This window comes from Mobula hypostoma, chromosome 16 (assembly GCF_963921235.1).
Source record: "Mobula hypostoma chromosome 16, sMobHyp1.1, whole genome shotgun sequence".
NCBI lineage: Eukaryota > Metazoa > Chordata > Chondrichthyes > Myliobatiformes > Myliobatidae > Mobula > Mobula hypostoma.
This window is the reverse complement of record NC_086112.1, coordinates 15802780-15824749: the sequence shown is the minus strand read 5'-3', so window position 1 is coordinate 15824749 and position 21970 is coordinate 15802780. Positions and strand designations below refer to the sequence as shown.

The window sequence follows — 21970 nt, the reverse complement described above, 5'->3', positions numbered from 1 at the left end:
GGTATATCTTTTGGCATTGTCTGTCTATGTAATGCAAATAGCAGTGGACATTGTGGGTTTGTGTTGTGTTTTTCAGTTGAAAAGCACGCATTTGACGCCGATTGCGGGAGTGGTGCGTGATTCATGTTGTGCGCTGTGGGTCGGATGCTCTGTTGGTTTGTTTGTTTATGCTCTGTGTAGTCCGGGTTGTCTCTGATGCTGTTGACACTGTCACAGTTCACTTCTATATTAGATCTATCAATTGCTGTTGCTTATGAATCAACAGAGGCATTTATAGTAGGCACATAATGCTTGAAACTGACTTTTGAACGCCACACGTCTGGCCTTGCAAATACATATTACCATAGGGTACATCCCTCAGCACCATCACTGAATAATTCAGCCCCACTGTAGCACCAGCAAGAAAAAATCTCTGGCGCCACCAGTGGGTGATGGGTGGGTATGAGGGGAGTTGGGGCTGCAAGAATACAGACTTGTGCTGTGTTTGGTACCTTGGCTCCAGAGGAATGTGGTTTCATTTGCCACCATTTTGGTCACCACTGATCCCTCTGGTTGTTTTCTCACTAAAAATCGATCCATTTTTCATGCCGGCCAAAATAATGCATGTGCCAGGCCCACGCTAGCTTGTAAAAGCACAATGCATGTGTGTGTGTGTGTGTGTGTGTGTGTGTGTGTGTAAGATCTGTTAGTCTCACGAGACCATGGATCTGCACCTGGATCCTGCACAATGTATGTATACTATCAATCTCTCGCGTGAGTGACATCACTACCTTAAGTGATCTTAGATCAGCTTAACTGATCTGAGGACAGCAACGGCAAGATATTGACAATGAACGAATAAGCAGAAGTGTAGAGTGGATCTGACCTTGAGGCTGATTTATACTTGTGCATACTAGCTTACGCAGTAGCCTACACTGTTGTGAGCATTTATACTTGTGCGTTGGTGTGGCTGCGTCGCTCTGCAATTCACTGCCAAAACGCTAGTTGGCGGTGGGGTTTCTATGCCACTGTGTTGAGTTTCTTCATGTTGAAACTCAACATGAAGAAACTCAAACTTCAAACAATGGCGAGTGAAGCTGAAGGAGGGTGAATTTTCTGTATGTACAGTGTAGTGTCACTTAACAGATTCGAGAATTTTGAGCCAAAATCGATTTGTCAAAAAAATCAGCATGTCATGCATGCGCACATACCTGCCTGCACAAGGCTTCATGGTCATGGTGGTCTTCCTTGGGGTAAACAAGTTTAAAGTGAGCGTCTTTTTTCGTAAAAGCGAAAATCCTCTTTTGGTTAACGAAAACAGGTGCTAATGTAGGTCTTTCGTAAAATGTGTCCTCCATAATTTCAGAAGTCTGTAAAGCTTTATGGAAAGCATTGCAGCCAGAGTTCCTTCCCTGCCCTTCAGTCACCCAATGGGAAGCTATTGCAGCGTAGGAGGAAGTGCGGTGCTACCAAGCGGACCAATCACAGTTGTTTTGGTCTGCGTTGCCGCGATGCGTAGTTACATTTTGGGAGAGGTGCGCATTAGGCTATGGCATAAGGTTTGCTTAGAGTACAGCGTAGGGTTCACGGCTACGCCATACTTACAGCGTACATTTGACGCACAAGTATAAATCAGCCTTTAGACCAGCAGAGAGTTTACAACTTTATTGCTGCGTGGGTGCTATGGTAATTGGGGGCGCTGTTTCACTGGATCAACTGGAGAAACAAGCTATATTCAAAATTATACAGAGAAAGCAGCTGCAATTTATATGTCAAATTTCAGTTGACTTTTCGGTGGTGCTATTGTAATTTCCTCAGCGCCACCACTGCGGATATGATAGGGTCTTTTAAGAGACTCCTGGATAGGTACATGGAGTTTAGAAAATTAGAGGACTATGGGTAACCCTAGGTAATTTCTAAGGTAAGGACATGTTAGGCACAACTTTGTGGGCCGAAGGGCATGTATTGTGCTGTAGGTTTTCTGTGTTTCTATGTTTCTAAGTTACCTGCAGTGAAAATTCATAATTGTGAATAGGGGAATGACAGAGCAATTGAAGAAATATAAACAACAGGAATTCTGCAGATGTTGGAAATTCAAGCAACATACATCAAAGTTGCTGGTGAACGCAGCAGGCCAGGCAGCCTAGTAGTCCTGACGAAGGGTCTCGGCCTGAAATGTCGACTGCGCCTCTTCCTATAGATGCTGCTTGGCCTGCTGCGTTCACCAGCAACTTTAAATTAAAGAAATATGTTGGTTTTGTCTTTGCAGAAGAAGAAACAAGTAACTTAGCACAAATATTTCAAACCAAGAATTGAATCAAAGGGAGAAATTAGAGGCAAGCACTGGCTTAGCACCGCCACTGCTCCAGTCTGTTCCAGCATAATCCCCGTTGACGATGCAAAATACACAGTTCACAGTACACTTTGATGTAGAACTAATCCTTATCTTTATAAATGTGAATTAAAATGTGTTGCATCAATTACAATCAAATGGAATAACACCCAATTTGTCCAGAGATTCTCAGTACAGCACCTGTCCCGAGTACACAAGATTTAGAATTCTACTGCATCTTTTTGACATGCAAAGAAAAAATGCTTTTACTAAAGTGAAACTAAACTGAAACCTGATCCAGATTTATTGCTTTTTACTGGAGGCTGAAAATACTACATTGCAAAACTCACATCATTACAGTCATCGACAAACATATTAACAAAGCATTATTACAAACATTCGTGTTTTACCTTACCTAGTTTCTTTAAGGAATAAGATATATTGAAGAAACCCTCAAAAAAGTTGAGAAGTTTCACCGCTAGTTCCAATGGATACTTCATTTGATCCGTCTTTCCAGGAACAGCATACACCGACACCTAGCCAAATTCAATGTGATAAGAAGTACTGTCAAACCGTAAGTTATTACACTGAAAATAATCTCTTCAATATGAATGTATAGAATAGCAGCCTTTTCAAGACAAAACCCTTGCTTCCACAGAAAGGACATACATGGCAAAAAGTGTTACACTGCTTTTCCAAGAAGGTACGCTGTGTCAAGAGAAAACAAAAAAATTGAGCTAATCCAGAATGGAGTTTCTCTGAGTTAGTGTGTATCACAGGTAGTAACAGCAGAATAATTTAACATTTGTGATGAGGAGGGGTAGAGGAGTGAAATACATCAGCTGGTTACAACAACCTTACACTCAATGTCAGCAAGATTAAGTAACTGACTGCAGACTTCGTTAAGGGGAAGTCAGGAGAACACATGCCAATTAATATTCATTGAGGGGTCAGTGGTGAAAAGGGAGAACAGTTTCAAGGCCTGGGTGTCAACATCTCAGAGGCCCACCAAATTCATGCAATCATGATGAAGGCCCGCCAGTGGCTATACTTGATTGGGAGGTTCAAAAGATTTGGTATGTCACCAATTTCTACAAGAATAAAAGTTTTCAAATATTACAAAGCCAAGCACAGAGACCAATGCAGACTTGATCAACAAAATCAGACAAATTCTGGAATTCTCCCACATCACAACAAACATGGTGAAGGACAGCTAGACAGCTAACCGAAAAGAGCGTGAGTAGATTCCTCAGCCTCGAACTCAGTAGAATCCAGTGAGAGAGCCCTAACATTAAAGTCGCAAACACGAGGAATTCTGCAGATGCTGGAATTTCAAGCAACACACATCAAAGTTGCTGGTGAACGCAGCAGGCCAGGCAGCATCTCTAGGTAGAGGTGCAGTCGACGTTTCAGGCCGAGACAGTAGAGGAGGCCGTGGATAGACATATCAGAATGGGAATGGGATGTGGAATTAAAATGTGTGGCCACTGGGAGATCCTGCTTTCTCTGGCGGACAGAGCGTAGGTGTTCAGCAAAACGATCTCCCAGTCTGCGTCGGGTCTCACCAATATATAGAATTTAGGTTGGAGGAGCAAGATGAAGCCACACTCAGGTTGGAGGAACAACACTTTATATTCCGTCTGGGTAGCCTCCAACCTGATGGCATGAACATTGACTTCTCTAACTTCCGCTAATACCCCACCTCCCCCTCGTACCCCATCTGTTATTTATATACACACATTCTTTCTCTCACTCTCCTTTTTCTCCCTCTGACTATACCCCTCGCCCATCCTCTGGACTTCCCCCCTCCCCCTTTTCCTTCTCCCTGGGCCTCCTGTCCCATGATCCTCTCATACCCCTTTTGCCAATCACCTGTCCAGCTCTTGGCTCCATCCCTCCCCCTCCTGTCTTCTCCTATCATTTTGGATCTCCCTCTCCCCCTCCCACTTTTAAATCTCTTACTAGCTCTTTCTTCAGTTAGTCCTGACGAAGGGTCTCGGCCTGAAATGTCGACTGTAACTCTTCCTAGAGATGCTGCTTGGCCTGCTGCATTCACCAGCAACTTTGATGTGTGTTGCTAACATTAAAGTAATGAGTTTGTGTGGGATCCCGACATACAAAGTGGATGACTGAATAGCCTCCCCCCCCCAGTTCGCCATCATCATGTATACTTGCATCCAGCTTATATCACTCACGTTCTGTGAAATTAAGTCACTTCCGAATGCCTCATCAACAAAACTGAACCTTAACTGAGGCATCAGTCATATTTTAATCAGTGAAGTCATACAAGGAGCTCACAGCAGTACCTTCACGCAATGCCTCCCTGTCCACAGGCTTCCCACCATTATCCCATTCAACTTCTGTCAAAAACACTCACCTCCAAGCCTCAGCCTCAGCCAATAATGAATGCAAAGTGCTCAAAATCACATAGATGTAAAAAGCAAACATCCTCAACATCAGGACGCCTTACTGTAAAGTTAAAACTAACTGAGTCTTATTTGAACTGTGACAGAGAGTTGTCATCAGAAGAAAGTCATAAGGATGCAAGGACTTTTTGGTAGAATATTTACAGAAATAAATCCTCTACACAACCACTTCCAGCTGCTATATCAATGACATTCTCTATATTATATTTCAGTCCTTTTCATTAAACCAAATAATCAATTATGTTAGAATTGGACAACACAAGTAATAGGTTTCTAAACACCACAAACAATAGATCTACCATCCCTCCTTGGATTTACTGTGCATGCCTGCAAGTAAATGCATCTCAGGGTTGTATATGGTGACACACACGCACCTTGATAATAAATTTACTTTGAACTTTGACCTTCAAGTGTACTGCCATCACCAATTTCCCCTGCATTAATATCATAGGAATCCACTGTTCGACAGTTGATCTTGACCAATAACTAAACAGTGATGAAAAGAGCAGCTGGTGTCTGAATTTTCTCTCCTAATCCCTCAAAGTCTTTCCATTATCCTCAAGGCTCAAGCCAGACCAGGCTGGAATGCTTACTCTGCATCCTTGCTAATGCATGACAAATGGGTGATAGAATCCAGAATGGACAATTTGGCAAGGTTAATTCTCCTTCTGCAGGTTTTGACAATAACATCGTAAAGGGTGCAGCATGCAAGAGGTACAGAGTGCCAAGGGCAACACACAGAAAATACTGGAGGAGCTAAGCAGGTCAGAGACGTGGTGAGAGGAGAACTGGAATTGAAAATGGAAAAAGAGAGAAGAGAAAGGGTGAAAAATTACCAGAAGTTAGAGAAATCAATGTTCATGCCATCAGGTTGGAAGCTACCCAGACAGAATATGAGGTGTTGCTCCTCAAACCTGATTTTGGTCTCATCATGGAAGTGGCGAAATGTAAATGGGAAGATGAATTGAAGTGGATATCTATGATATCCCACCTTATGTGGCAAACGAAGTGAAGTGAAGCTGATCAATGGTGTGATACTGCAATTTACATCATTCCCCATTCAGGCTCACCTCTCACCCCCTCCCCTCTCCTCAAGTACCTATCACTTCCTTCCTGTTCCCTTTCTTCCATGGTCCACAATCCTCTCCTACCAAATTGCTATTTTTTCACCCCTTTACCTCTCTCACCTATCACCTCCCAGCTTCTTACTTCATCCCCCTCCCTCCCAACCTACCTTTTTATTCTGGCTTCTTCCCCCTTCCCTTCCAGTCCTGATGAAGGGCCTTAGCCTAAAATATCGATTGTTCATTCCCCTTCATACATCTGCCTGATTTGCCAAGTTCCTTCTGCATTTTGCATGTGTTGATCAAGATTTGCAGCATCTACAGAATCTCTCATGTGTATAGACAGCCAAGTAACTCTAAATATCTTCCCTTTCGCATTTCAACCACCAATATAAACAAGACCAGTAACATTTTTGAATCAATTGAAATTATATATACTGTTGATTACAATCTGCAGTGTCAACTACTTCATGGTTGCTCAGATTTTTGAAATTCCTCACCAAAATCAAGTTGGGAGGACAAGTAGCGTAACTTCAGCGATTCAGACAAGAACCATTCCCATCTTCTCTAAAGAAATGGGGCTGAATATTAAAAACAGCCTTACTTGCATATACTGTAGTTGTTTTTTCTTAAAATGGGACTTACCAGAGTTCCCCCTGCAGAGATGCAGCTGATGCTTGTCAAATCAGCAACAACAAAGGCCACTAAGTAAGTGCTCATGTTAACGCTTTTCATAAATGTATCTTGATAAAATCCATCAGCAACTGTAGTTGTGCTATCCTAGAACAAACCAGTGTCAGTAAAGTCAAGCACAATACCATGTGTGTTTAGCAGCACAGTTTTCAATGTTAGCAAAATCCTGTTTTACCAAAAGGAATGTATTCTGAATGCTGTGTGGCAATTTAAATACAGTGCTCAAGAACAAAACTTGAAAATGCTATTATAGCAAAGCACATTGGCTTTATTTCTCATACAAACATTGAAACATTCAGCGAAACGCATGATTTCGTGCAGGAGCAGAAGCTGATGGTGTTACACGAGTAGAGAAGGGTGGGTAGTTTTGAGGGGACATGGGTGTTGTTTAAAACCCATTTTGGCTTTAAGAATAATTTCTCCATTATAAACAAACTGATGTTGATAAAATATAATATGGGGTCCGAGGGACAATTTTGATCATACCTGCACTTAATTGAATGCCAAATACCATCAACTACGTTTCACAGAAAGCATGAACAACACAGTGCAGAATGACAATAAAAGAGGGAGGCACAGTTGCAGAGTGGTTAGCACAACGATTTACATACAGTACCAGTGACCCAGGCTCAATTCCCACTGCTGTCTGTTAGGAGTTTGTATGTGACCACATAGATTTCCTCCAGGTGCTTCAGTTTTCTCCCACCATCCAAAGATGTACCGGTTGTCAAGGCTAATTGGTCATTGTAAATCGTCCTGTGTTTAGGCTTCGGTTAAATTGGGGGTTGCTGAGCGGTGTGGTCTGAAGGGCCAGAAGGACCTGTTCTGCGTGTATCTCAGTAAGTAGTAGTCAACATCACAATTTTTAATGTGGTGCATTCAGTTTGCACTTAAATTGGATATATACAGCCAGAGACAGCTTTCCCTCTAAGCTGCGCTAGTGTGCGGCCACACAGTAAATAAAATTATTCCGCACATATAGCCTTTGTTACTACGTAGCTGGAATTTTTTTGTTATATATAATGTAATTTTAAAATTAGCTAATACAATTTTTGTAATCTCTGTTAATTATGAAATACCCTGTAATTAATGTGTTAATGAATATAATCCATCAAATCTCTAAACAATAAACATACCACAACCTTTACTTGGAATCATTTTAAGGCTTCAACATATTTATGGTGTCAGTGTTACAAGTTTCAACAATGATACAAATTGTAACAATAAACACAGAATGGAAGTCGGTAGCTAATTATTAATAAACCACTGAATCCGCTGAACACCTATGCATATTATGAAGAAAAAAAAACACTTAAACATTCAGTTTTCAGGCGGTGTAAAAATTTGCTGTTCAGAGTAATAGTTGGTCTGCGCAGCTGTAGAGGGAGTGCTGGTCATAGAATAATACAGTAATCTTCAAAGCCTCTCCAAGATGGCATATCTATCAGCACCACACTTAGCTGATTCAATGGCATATTTTGTCATGTCCACTGTGCCCACAAGGATATTTCCTTGGCTTGCTTTCTCATTTACTTCACACTAATTGCAACAACTAAGTATTTCTGTTGCATGAGTTACAATCTACTGTACTTTAGAGTCACAGCATAGTACAACACGGTAACACACTCTGTAGTCAAACTGGTCCATGCCAACCACAGTATCTTCCTTCCAGTCCCAATTGCCCATGCTTGTCCCATAACACTCCAAGCCATTCTCACCATCTATCCATCCAAATGTGTCTTAAATGTTACAATTATACCTATCTCTACCACTTCCCCTGGCAGTTCATTCCATGTATTCACTAACTACTGTGTGAAAAAAGTCAGCCTCTCAGGTTTTTTGTATATCTTCACCCTCTTATCTTCTACCTGTGCACTCTAGTTTTAGATTTCTCATCCTCGGGGAAAAGACTACCACCATCCACCATTTCCATACCCCTTTGTAAACTTCTATAAGGTCACCTCTTTTTCTCCTGCAATCCAATAAATAAAGATTCAGTGTGGCCAACCTCTCCCTATAACTTGGGCTTTCTAGTCCAGGGGGCATCCTTGTATAAATGCAGAAGTTGGTTAAACACACCTGGGAAAAAACCACTTCACTTAAGAAAGAAAAGCAACTTTGTTAGAGGAAGTTGGATTTTTGCCAGTGTCCCAAAGAGTTTGTGGAATCAAAACAATATACATAATAGCAACACACACAAAATGCTGATGAAACTCAGCAGGTCATGCAGCATTTATGAAAATGAACAAACAGTCAATGTTTCTGGTCTAGACTGGAAAGGAATGGGCAAGACGCTAAAATAAAATCATGGTGGAAGAGGAAGGAGGGTAGCTGGAAGGTGATAGGTGAAGCTAGGTGGTTGGGAAAAACAAAGGGCTGGAGAAAGAGGAATTGGATTCGAGAGGAGAATGGACTGTAGGAGAAAGGAGGAGGGCTGCAGGGGGAAGTGACAGGCAAGTGAGAAGAGGCACTGGAATCCACGTCTGGTTGGGAACTGGTCCCCTTCTGTAGGCGCCGCTCTCCAGTGTTCTATCCATGAAAGACAAGCTGGATTGCCAGGGCAAGAAAAGCTGATTTTCCTCTGTCTGCTGAACCAGCACGAGATGAGGAACTGCTGTGTACTTCTTCTTGCAGAAATGTGGCTCCAGGACAACTTCCCAAGCACCATCAATATTCCAGCCATGCCACTCAGGGACTTGTGCTCATATTACTTTGTGTAACTGTATGCGGTAATGTAACTATATGTGCTGTGTGACTGTACGCACTATGTTTTAAGACCATAAGATATAGGAGCAGAAGTAGGCCATTCAGCCCATCAAGTCTGTTCCGCCATTCAATCAATGGCTGATCCAATTCTTCCAGTCATCCCCACTCCCCTGCTTTCTCCCCATAGCCTTTGATGCTCTGGCTAATCAAGAACTTATCCATCTGTGCCTTAAATGCACCCAATGACTTGGTCTCCATAGCAGCTCATGCCAACAAATTCCATAGATCTACCACCCTCTGACTAAAGTAATTTCTCTGCATCTCAGTTCTAAATGGACATCCTTCAATCCTGAAGTTGTGCTCTCTTGTCCTAGGATCCCCTGCCATGGGAAATAACTTTGCCATATCTAATCTGTTCAGGCTTTTTAACATTCAGAATGTTTCAATGAGATTCCCCCCGCCCCCTTTCTCCAGAACTCCAGAGAATACAGCCCAAGAGCTGCCAGACATTCCTCATACAGTAACACTTTCATTCCTGGAAACATTCTTGTGAATCTTCTCTGAATCCTCTCCAATGTCAGTATATCCTTTCTAAAATAAGGAGCCCAAAACTGCACACAATACTCCAAGTGTGGTCTCACAAATGACGTATAGAGCCTCAACTTCACGTCCCTGCTCTTATATTCTATACTTCTAGAAATGAAAGTCAACATTGCATTCGCCTTTTGCACCACTGACTCAACCTGGAGGTTAATCTTTAGGGTATCCTGCACAAGGACTCCCAAGTCCCTTTCCATCTCTGCATTTTGAATTCTCTCCCCATCTAAATAATAGTTGGCCCATTTATTTCTTCCACCAAACTGCATGACCATACACTTTCCAACATTGTATGTCATTTGCCACTTCTTTGCCCATTTCCCTAAGCTATTCAAGTCTCTGTTTCCTCAACACTACCCGCTCCTCCACCTATCTTTGTATCATCAACAAATTCATTAATCCCATACTCCAAATCATTGACATACATTGTAAAAAAAAAATAGCAGTCCTAACACAGACCCCTGTGGAACTCCACTGGTAACCGGCAGCCAGCCAGAATAGTATCTCTTTATTTCTACTCTCTGTTTTCTACCGATCAGCCAATGCTCTACCCATGCTAGTAACTTTCCTGTAATTCCATGGGCTCTTATCTTGCTAAGCAGCCTCATGTGCGGCACCTTGTCAAAGGCCTTCTGAAAATCCAAGTACACCACATCTACTGCATCTCCTTTGTCTACCCTGCTTGGAATTTCCTTAAAGAATTGCTCCTTAGCCCCAGGATGCTGTCCATTCAGCTGTATACATGTGTGTGGGTGAACGATAAGTAAACTTGAACTTGAGATCTGGACCTGATTGAGGCCAATCATGTTTTTATATATTAAAGCATATTTTTGAATAGATTTGGCAACAAGCCCATGACAGAGCTATTACACAGAGAAGAATGCAGGACAACCGCTCACTGCATGGAGCAGCAGTGTCGAGTCTCCTGCAGCACTCTGCTCTCATGCTGGGAGATCTGTTACTGGGCTTACGCCAGGTTAGACCTCGTGGCTCATTGCAAGTGATTGAGTGACATTAACTGAAATGTTTTAATTGCTGTGATGGGTTTGACTGCAAACTACCCGAGTTAACCCAGAGTTGCATATAATAATGAGGCTTTCACCCATCCTGCGGAAAGACCTGGCCATCAGTGTACATAATCAATACAAGGAACTCTTAGATAGGCACATGGATAATAGAAAAATGGAAGGATATGTGGGAGGAAAGGATTAGATTGATCTTAGAGTTGGCATATCATCTTGGGCCAAAGGTAGTGTACTGTGCTGATATGTTCTAATAATTACCTGGAATTTAGACTGGAGAAGAGGTCAACTACCTTAGCAAACAACTCATATTTGGACTACTGCAATCACATTTTTGACTGTGAGTCAAGTTTTAACTGGATGCATATTGCCTTCACTGTTTTTTGTTTATATTTAACTGATTGCACAAACCCAGGTAATTTTAATTTTGTAAATATATTTCGACAAGGATGAGAAAAACAAAGGGTGCTCCTGGTGTATACCAATGTATACCAATATTGGTAGGACTGTATCTCAGTATAGGTCTCACTATAGATCCATAAACCACTCATTCGGTTTAGTCGAAAGTGTCTTGATATTACATACACTAAAGAGCAAAACAAAAATGCTGGGTATCTGAACTAATACCAAAAAATTGCAAGCAATACTCAGTAAATTATGAATATCGGACGGCCTAGATAGAGTGTACAGAAGATATAGTAGGGATGTCTAGGACCAGCGCATATATCCTCAGAATACAAAGATGGCCCCTTAAATGGGCCAGAGGATGGCGAATCTGTGGAATTCATTGCCACAGACAGCTGTGGAGGCCAACTTATTGAGTATAGTTGAGATGGAAGTTGATAGGTTCTTGATTAATCAGGGCATCAAGGTAATGGGGAGAAGGCATAAGGGGAAGATTCCTCATCAGAGAGATATTCAGAAATAGTCTCACCTGGTCTCAGAAGTTGAACTGTTGATAGGGATGAATGTGCCAAAGACGTTGTAAGTGATTCACAGTGTTAATGATGGACCCTCTGCAATCAGAATAATGTTAGGTTGGGCCGTTAGTGGACCTTTAAAAGGATACTGTGATGGTAGAAGACACTATGCTTGGCCAGAGCTAACAGATAACAGGACTTAAGATTTGCATTTGGATGAGTTTTGGCAGCGGCATTTCAAAACAAATTTTCTTGAATGTGGTCAGGATGGACAATTTATTTTGGCAGAAGAGCAAAATCCAGGATAGGCTGCTTACCAAAAGAGGACATTTGTGTAAACGTTGTGATTTTATGTCTCCTGTGTCTTAATAGCATGTAGTTGTAAATATAGTAGCCATATTAGTCGGGGCATGGTCAAAGCAGAAGAGATAGGTTACGTATTCATGCTCATTTTTGTGCAGTTTATAGCTTGGGACCACGAAGAACATTTCTCTGCTGACCGCTGAGAACACACTCAATAATGCTTAATTGTATGTTTGCTCATAAAGGATTGAAATAGGAAATTTGACTCTTTGGAGCAATCATTGGAGCTGGGGGCACCACACAAATATAACAATTCTGTGGGGTTACAGGCTGATGAAAATTGTATTGTGTTGACTTTGGATCAATTTTGCCACTACAGACGTCACCTATAAAATGTCTGGCAGTTTCTTGCCCAAGTCCCCAACAGCAAACCCACACCCTCCACCTCAAGGTGGACAAGGGCAGCAGTTGCACGGGAATACCACCTTCCCAGGATTCCCCTCTCTAGAAACATCAGAGACTCTGTAAGGCCTTTTCTTTCCCTAGAGACAAACAGCATGGTATATTCGATTTTAAAAAAACCATGTAGAATGTTGGATCCAATCCAGAACGACAGTAAAGAGCACTTGATGTTGGATACTCATGTACTGACTCAAACTCCCAACAGTTTGACGAATTTTTCTTTCTGCACCATTAAGAATAGCATTGTCCAATAAATAAAGCCAGTTTTATATGTGGATAACTGGCAATCCTTATGTGGTTAACTGCAGTTCCTATTTGTAAATATGGGGCAAAGAGAGCAGGCACATGGTGGTATCACTATATGAACTCCATCTTGTCTACAGCAAAGTTACTGATGAGAAGGTCGAGAGCTTCTAGTTCCTAGGTGTAAACATCATCTAGATTGTCCAGGTCCAAACATGTAGACCCTACAGCCAAGAAAGCTCACCAACACCTCTTCTTGCTCAGACAGCCAAAAGAAATTTGCCATTTCCTCATCCCCCCTTAGCAATTTTTAATTGATGCACCACAGAAAGCATCCAACATGGATGCTTCAAAGCTTAGTATGCCAACTGCTTTGTGTGTGACTGGAAGAAACTGCAGAGAGTTGTTGGCAGAGCTCAGTAACTCACGGAAAACAGACTCCCCTCCATGTACTCTGGTTATATGATTGCACTTCTCACTGCCTTAGGAAAGCAGTTAATAATTAAAGACCCCACCCACCCCAAACATTCTTTTACTTCCCCTCTTCTATCAACCTGAAGATACAAAAGCCTGAAAGCATGTACCATCAGGCTCAAGGACAGCTTCTACCCCACTGTTATAAGACTACTTATTAATGAATAATGAATCCTTGAACTCAGAAATTACTTCATTGGGACATTGCATCTTAATGTCTATTTGCACTGCACTTTCTCTGTCACTGGTACACTTTATTCCTACCTCATTTTTTTTATCCCTTGTTCTACCTCAATGCACTGTGTAATGATTTGATCAGTATAAACCGTATGCAGGGCAAGCATTTCACTGTAATTCAGCACGTGTGACAATAATAAACAAATTTCATCTTGACATGAAAATAGGTTAAAATCCTGGAATTCTTCACATAACAGTACAGTGGGAGCCAGTTCACCAGAAGCACACAGTCACCTCCTCAGGGACAGTTGGGTATGGGCAGTAAGTACTTTCAAACAAAAATGAAAACAAAACACCGCTGAAATCAATCGGAACAAAATGACCCAAATCTGTTTGTTTCAGACATCCAGATACCAAATATCCTAAACAAACAGTGAGTGGCAGTCCAACATGTGAAAATGCCTTGTTAATGACAGAGGTCAGAGGAGAATGGCCAGCCTGGTTCAAGTTGACTAGAAAGCATCAGTAACTCAAATAAACATGCGTTACAACAACGGTGCGCAGATGTGCAACTCTGAATGAATAATACGTCGCACCTTGAGGTAGATGAAGTTGAAGCAACAGAAGCCTACACCAGGTTCCACTCCTGCACCTAATAAAGTGGCCAATGAGTGTATACTTTCATTGCAGTATGTTAATTAAATGAATGAAACCTTTTGTTATAGTTACCTTCGGCATGTTGGATAAGGAGATGTGGTCTGCTTCCCTTATTATTCTGATCCTAAATGTGGCCTTAAATGCTGGTTCATCAAAGCATGGAAAGGCACTTCGTGCAAAAAAAGGCCTGAAATGTGTGGCAGTGAATGGCCTGTAATAGAGAAATAACAACATTAGAACGAAAGCATGTATAGGCTAGCCATTTGTGAATCAGGCAAGGACACCCAAATCCCTCTGTTGCAGATCTCTCTGCTATTTCCACATTTAAACTATGCACAATTTTTAGCATAATGGCGAATTTCACATTTTTCTGACCTTGTACTTCTTTTCTCATTCTACCTATCGCTATCCCATTGAGTCGCCATCATTCTCTCCCCAATTTAGTTCCATCAACAGGTCATTGGCAAGTTTAGCAACTACACATTTGGTGCCTTATCCAAGCCTGGGAGGGAGTTTCTAATGCACAGAATCGCAAGAGTTTATGCTAAACTCAGCCAAGTCCATCATGGGCGTGATCTACTCTGCCATCAAGGGTATTTTCAAGGCGGCGATGTCCTTTATTAAAGACCTTCATCATCTTGATGGTCGGAATGTAAAAGGAACTTTGTCTTTGCTCAGGACAAGAAGTCTGCAGTGGTACTCCAGTCTGTGCAAATCAGATATTTATCATGCATGTGATACAGCTTTATTTAAAAAAAATATATCTGACAATCTGATACACGGGTCATGAATACCAGAAATTTTGCTAGCTTTGTAATCACCAGGAAAAACAAATGTCTGCGTCATTAGGAATGGTAGAAATAGCACTTCTGAGACAATTAGCGACATCCTGACCAGGTTCAGGAACAGTTATTACTCCGCAACCATCAGGCTTCTGAACTGGCGTGGATAGCTTCAATCACATTACTCTCAACTGTCCCTACAACCTACAGACTCACTGTTCAGGATCCTTTACAACCCATGTATTCAGTATTATTTTTAGTCACACAGTTTGTCTTTTTTTCACATTGGTTGTATGATGGTCTTTGTTTATGTACAGTTTGTCATAAATTCTGCTGTATTTCTTTGTTCCCTGTAAATGCCTGCAAAAAAATAAATTTCAAGGTGATACATGGCAACAAAAATGTACTTTGATAATAAATTTACGTTGGTTTTAATCACAGATTCTTATACCTTTACAAATCCATTGAAAGATAAATACAAAATGTAACTCATTAGGAATTGAAAAGCAAATAGAAGTTGTCTGACCTTGTTTTGTTTTTATCTTGATAAGTGCCTTTAAAAACTCCAAATAAACTATCAGATAGATTAGCTGAATATTCCACATTCAGTACATATTTTTCTCCTTTTGTCAGCATTGGGTTAAACTTGATTGCAATTTGCTTATGCGGTGGACATTCCAAAACCTGAACATTCTTACGGTGGCTGGTTCCTTCTAGATTAATGGTCGCCGCGGTGATTTTGAGACCTGAGCTGTGAAGAGTAATGTTGTTGGTATCTTCCATGATTAGAAGGCTTATGTGTACAGAACCTGTGAATTTCAAGGTGGTGAGATTAGGGTGCAAAGTAAGATCATAGTGCACAGGTACAACAGCTTTAGGCAGTCTCATCTTTGGCCAAGGGAAAACCTGTCCATTGGTTGCCAGAGGATATATGAGGGTTGAAGTCATGTTCGATTTCTGGCAGCCTTCTTTTGTGAAGGTACATCTAGGCAGAGAGTAGAGCCCTATCGAGATAGAAAGTATAATCACAACGACAAATGCACCAACAAGGAAAGTCCAACGACTAGGTAGTGAGCAGAAGTCACGATTATACAGCCCTGATACATTGTTGCGGTGGTTGGAACTCCTATTCATGAACAGTCTTACAGATGATTCATAATCTTCCTCATGATCATCCAGGCCACGTTCATTGAAACCAAGTACCAGCAACCGGGAACTGTGCGGTTCATATTCAATTTCATCAGGTTCTAGACGATGAAGGCGTGTATCCCTGGCCCAGTCCACAGCATTGGGCTCTTCTTCAAACTTGGTGTTCTCAATGTTGTTTCTGGGCAATTGAGCCTGCTCTGAAACACAAAATGGTTTCAAATGCATTCAATGTGTGTTGCACAACCTGGCACTGCCCTACTCACCTCGAACAGGCTTCCATCCATTGGTTCAGAATCAAATCAGGTTCATTGTGCTAGTATTGGAGAAGGTCCAGAGGTTTACAAAAATGATCCCAGGAATGAAAGGATTAATGTATGAGAAATATTTGATGGCTCTGAGCCTGAACTTGCTGGAGTTTAGAAGACTGAAAGGGGGAAACTCATTGAAACCTATCGAACATTGAACGGCCTAGATAAAGTGGGCATGAGAGGATGCTTGCTATAGTGAGTGAGACTAGGACCAAACAGCACAGCCTCACAATAGACAGACGCCCATTTAGAACAGAGATAAGGAGGAATTCCCTTAGGCACAGGGTGGTGACTCTATGGAATTAATTGCCACAGACGGCTGTGGAGGCCAAGTCATTGGGTATATTTAAAGCAGAAGTTCTTGATTATTAAAGGTATCAAAGGTTATTGGGAGGAGGCAGGAAAATGGGATTCAGATAGATAATAAGTCAGCCACGATTGAACAGCAGAGTGGACTCGATAGTCTGAATGGGCTAATTCTGCTTTATATTATGTTGTGTATGCTGAAATGTGATGTTTATAGGCAGCAGTATAGTGCAATATATAACAAATACTACAAGTTACAATAAGATATTTGAAACATAAATAAGAAATGCAAAAATAGGGCAAAATAACGAGGTAGTGTTCATGCAACATTCAGAAATCTGATAATGAAGGGGAAGAAGCTGTTCGTAAGACATTGAGTGTGTGTCTTCAGGCTCCTATACCTCCTCCCTGATGGTAGTAATGAGAAGAGGGTAACCCTATTCCCACTAAACTGCAAAGTTATATTGAATACCAAATATATCCAAAACAATCAATACCCTGTTTTATAATAATAATAATAATTGATAACACTGATTTCATTATTCTGACATGATGAGTTTTAAGAATCCGTGAACAATGAAGGACAGTGTGGGGCAGGAGTGAACTAGTGTTGGGGCTTCTAAACTGAACTGGGACAAGGAGGACAGGGAGATGATGTAATAAACCACCCTCATCAGCACAAAAATTAATGATGGATTCTTTCTGAACTAGCTTGACACAATTCACTTTTTTTTTCCAAAGTGTATACAAGTGCAGATAATTTGAAGAGATTGAAACTTGCTGAATATTTGTGTTTACCCATGGCTTGTATATTCAAAGGCTACTGTGAGTCATAATGTTCAACCTGAATGATTTCGGGTCTGTTCCAAGGTTGGAAACAACTTTCATACTTCAGAAAGAAAGGCAATGGATTCCATCTTCACAATGCATTTCCCTCTATTTGAAGGTGAAAGACATTCGCCCCACAGTACAAGAACTTGAGTATCAGATCAGTCGATGGCCAGATATGAATAATGAAACACTAGCTAATATATCAGGAGTCAGGCTGGTTCATTTCCTCACTGCCTTCCTCAAATACTGATGTGTCAACACTGCTGAAACTGGGAAAGTTCTAGATTTAACCTTAGCGAGTATTAATTCAATGCCAACTGAGGATAAATCATCATTTTTTCTTGTGAAAATATTATTATCTAACTCATGGGTTCTTAACCTTTTTTGTCACAGACCCCTTTGGCCGTCTGGTGAAGTCTATAGACCCCTTCTCAGAATAATGAATCTAAATATATAAAATAAAATACATAGGATTACAAAATAAAGCAATTGCATTGAAATATAGTTATCAAAATATTAAAACAAATTTGTGATATTGTAATATCCCAATTATGATAGATCAGAATCCCGTTCAATCTAGTGATATTTTCAGATATTTTGAAATATTTGTAACAACTGTAATATGATATGAAAACATCTCCGATTTCTGTTGGTGGAGAAAATGCTACTGCTACTGTGGTACATTCATAATTGAAGGAAATGCTACATTTCAGTTTGAGGTTAGTGAAAATAAATATGTAAATTTTTTCCAGTCCAAGTTCATGGACCCCCCCCCTCCGGAATCCATCCATGAACCCCAGGTTAAGATCCCCTGATCGAATGAATGCAAATATTGAATGATTGAATGAAAAAAATACAGAAAGGAACACAGACTGATCAGTTGATGTTATAATACAAAATACCCTCAATTGTCTTTCTTGCTAAAGTCCAATTATAGCACTGTGGTATTATTAAAAAACTTTTCACCAAACTTTATAAGTAATTTTTACCAATGCATAATAGAGGCAGGTCTAAACAATCTCAGATTCCTGCAGCATTCAAAAGAAATAATAAATTGGAAACTTGATATTGTTCCCAAAAAATAACTAAGAAGAATCACAACAGCAGAAATTAACTCTTTGTGCTCCACTGCCACTGAACAATTCTCTGGAAAGAAACTCACCAAATGTTGAGTAAGTTTGTGATTGACCAAAGGGAGAATAAAATTTCTTTACAAATTAAAGACCAGTTTATCACAAGTATTACTCATTCAAATTACAGTTCGTGAACATAGTAGAAGTTACATACAGTACAGAGAAAACATAACGTCCTCTCTGAGGGGAATAAATGGAATGTCACTATTCTTGGTGCACATTAATAATGAATCAATTTGCTTTCTAGTTCCTAACTAAACTATGCAGTATATATTATACTAGAATTGAAAATGGTATAATAGATGAATTTGTACAGAAATAAATGTTCTTCTAATAAATCTCAGTCTCTATACCTCCCTCTGCAAGTGAATTTTCAACACCATCAGGAGACGACAGTCAGTACTGATCAGTGATATCGCCTCCTCCATGATAACACAGCCACACCTTAAGGATGTGTGTTTAGCTACACTCATGACTGTGTGGCTAAGCACAGCCCAAATGCAATTTCTGATTTTGCGGATGATACCAAAGCTATTGTTGGTAAAGTTTGTGATGTTGATGCAGAGGCGTAAGGAGTGAGACAGGTCAGCTGCTGGATTAGTATTACAACAACCTCACACTCCAGCAGCAGGACCAAGGAAATGACTGTGGACTTCAGGAAGAGGAAGTTGGGAGAAAACATTCCGGCCCTCACTGAGGGGTCTGCGGTGGAAAGGGTGAGCATCTTTAAACTGCTGGATGTCAACAGCTTGGGGGACCTACCCTGTGGCCAACCACTTTGATACAACCATGAAGAAAGCACACTGGCTGCTACACCCGATTAGGAGCTTGAGGAGATTTAGTCACCAGAGCCTATTGCAAATCTCTACAGATGTATAGTGGAGAGCATTCGGACCGGTTGTATCACAGCCTTGTACAGAGGTGCCAACGCACAAGATTGCGAGAGGTTGCTGAGGCCTGTAGATTCAATGATGTGCACCACCCTCCCCCCACCATCAAGGTTAGCTTCAAGGGGTAATGCCTCGAGTTGGTGGCATCCATCACTAAGTAAGCTTACAATTTGGAACATGCCTTTTTCTCATTACCACCATCAGGGAGGAGAACAGGAGTCTGAAGACCCTCACCCAATGACTCAGGTGTTGCTTCTTCCTCTCCATCAGATTCTGAATGATCCGTGAACAACACCGGATAATTCTCTTGCACTATTTCATTATTTATGGTAACTTTATATCTTTACTCTGTACTGCTGCCACAAAACAATAAACTTCACATCATAAAAGACAGGGATGATGAGCCTACTTCTGCTTCATTTGCAGTCCACTGCAACCAAGCTGTCACCAAGCACACACCAGATGTTACCCCTTCAGAAGGAAGAGAAAACAAAGAGAAAAGAACCATCACCGCACTTGGTTTCACTCTTAACGTTCTAGGCTAATGTAAATTACTGATTTCTTAGTTGGGACTACAAATGGGTAATTCAGACGATCCTGCAATGAAATAGTACAAGTTAAAATCACTATTTTTGCATATGGGTTCCGGAACCAATTCACAACACAACATGCCCATCGGGGTAGTTTTCTAAACGGCATACACTGGGACAGCCTGGCCGGAACACAGCTCAAGCTTAGCATGAAGTTGCATGTGTAAGTGTGAATAACAAAACAAAGAATACAACTAAATACTTCATTATTTGTAAAATTTATGGTAAACAATCACCACAAACAATGGAGAGGCGAGTGAAGGCACAGCTGAGTCAATGGTCGAAGCGAGCAGGTGCAAGGCGAGGTCGAGGGCATTCGAAGCAAAGCTAGGGCGAGCAGAGCAGAGTCGAAGTGGATTCAAGGCTCGTCCATATAAACCGAGAGCGAGATTTGATTGATCGGAGCGCCAGGCTGATTTGGAAAGGTTGGGTTCGGGCTGAAACATGGCAGCAGGGTCCAGGCCCAGAGCATATCGATGCAAAAGGCCTGGGTCCTAGAGCGAGCAATGACCCAATATTTGGACGACTTAAATGCCAGGCCAGATCGATTGAAAAGGCAGGGTGTCGGGACCAGATGCAAGGGTCAGGCTGGTCTGCTCACTGCTCAGCGACACTTACTTGGCCCTGCGTTGAATTGAGGCCGAGGCTGAGGCCAAGGCCTGTTCCAGCTTCTTTGGGCTTCATTCTGAATGCTATTTCCTTACTTTCTATTGTTTGCATGATTTGTTTTTCTCTCTCTCTCTCTCTCTCTCTGCACATTGGCTGTTTGACAGTCTTTTTTTCAAAATGGGTTTGTTTTGTGGCTGCATGTAAGGAGGCGAATCTCATGATAGATACATACGGTAAGCCCCCGGGTTAAAAACGTCTGACTTACAGACAACTCGTACTTATGAACGGAATGCCATGAAGCCTATTACATTAAAAATTTGAGTTAAATACAATGGTTCCTAATAACGAACGCACTACTGTGTGACACTCATGAAAACATTGTGCGGCTTCAGCGGTTCATCAGCTCGAGGAAGGAGAACACCGTCCACCATTTTAAGTCAGATCAGGTTGCCATTAACACTGTAACACACACAAAAGTTGCTGGTGAACGCAGCAGGCCAGGCAGCATCTCTAGGAAGAGGTACAGTCCATTTCGGGCCGAGATCCTTCGTCAGGACTAACTGAAAGAAGAGACATCTTTCCCTCACCTCCGCCCCCCCCCCGCTTTCCGCAGGGATCGCTCCCTATGCAACTCACTTTTAGGGATCGCTCCCTATGCAACTCACTTGTCCATTCTTTCCCCCCCCCCCCATCCCTCACCACTGATCTCCCTCCCGGCACTTATCCTTGTAAGCGGAACAAGTGCTACACATGCCCTTACACTTCCTCCCTCACCACCATTCAGGGCCCCAAACAGTCCTTCCAGGTGAGGCGACACTTCACCTGTGAGTCGGCTGGGGTGATATACTGCGTCCAGTGCTCCCGATGTGGCCTTCTATATATTGGCGAGACCAACGCAGACTGGGAAATTGTTTCACTGAACACCTACACTCTGTCTGCCAGAGAAAGCAGGATCTCCCCCAGTGGCCACACATTTTAATTCCACATCCCATTCCCATTCTGATATGTCTATACACAGCCTCCCCTACTGTAAATATGAAGCCACACTCAGGTTGGAGGAACAACACCTTATATTCTGTCTGGGTAGCCTCCACCCTGATGGCGTGAACATTGATTTCTCAAACTCCTGCTAATGCCCCACCTCCCCCCCCCGTACCCCATCCGTTAATTATTTATATACACACCTTCTTTTTCTCTCTCTCTCTCTCTCTCTCTCTCTCTCTCCTTTTACTCCCTCTGTCCTTCTCACTATACCCCTTGCCCATCCTCTGGGTTTTTACCCCCCCCCTTTTCTTTCTCCCTAGGTCTCCTGTCCTA

The 21970-nt window shown here is 41.7% G+C and overlaps 1 pseudogene; it reads right to left on the bottom strand.

Moving 5' to 3' along the window:
• Positions 1-21970, bottom strand: part of LOC134357254 (leucyl-cystinyl aminopeptidase-like) — a 164405-nt pseudogene that overhangs the window by 81161 nt on the left and 61274 nt on the right.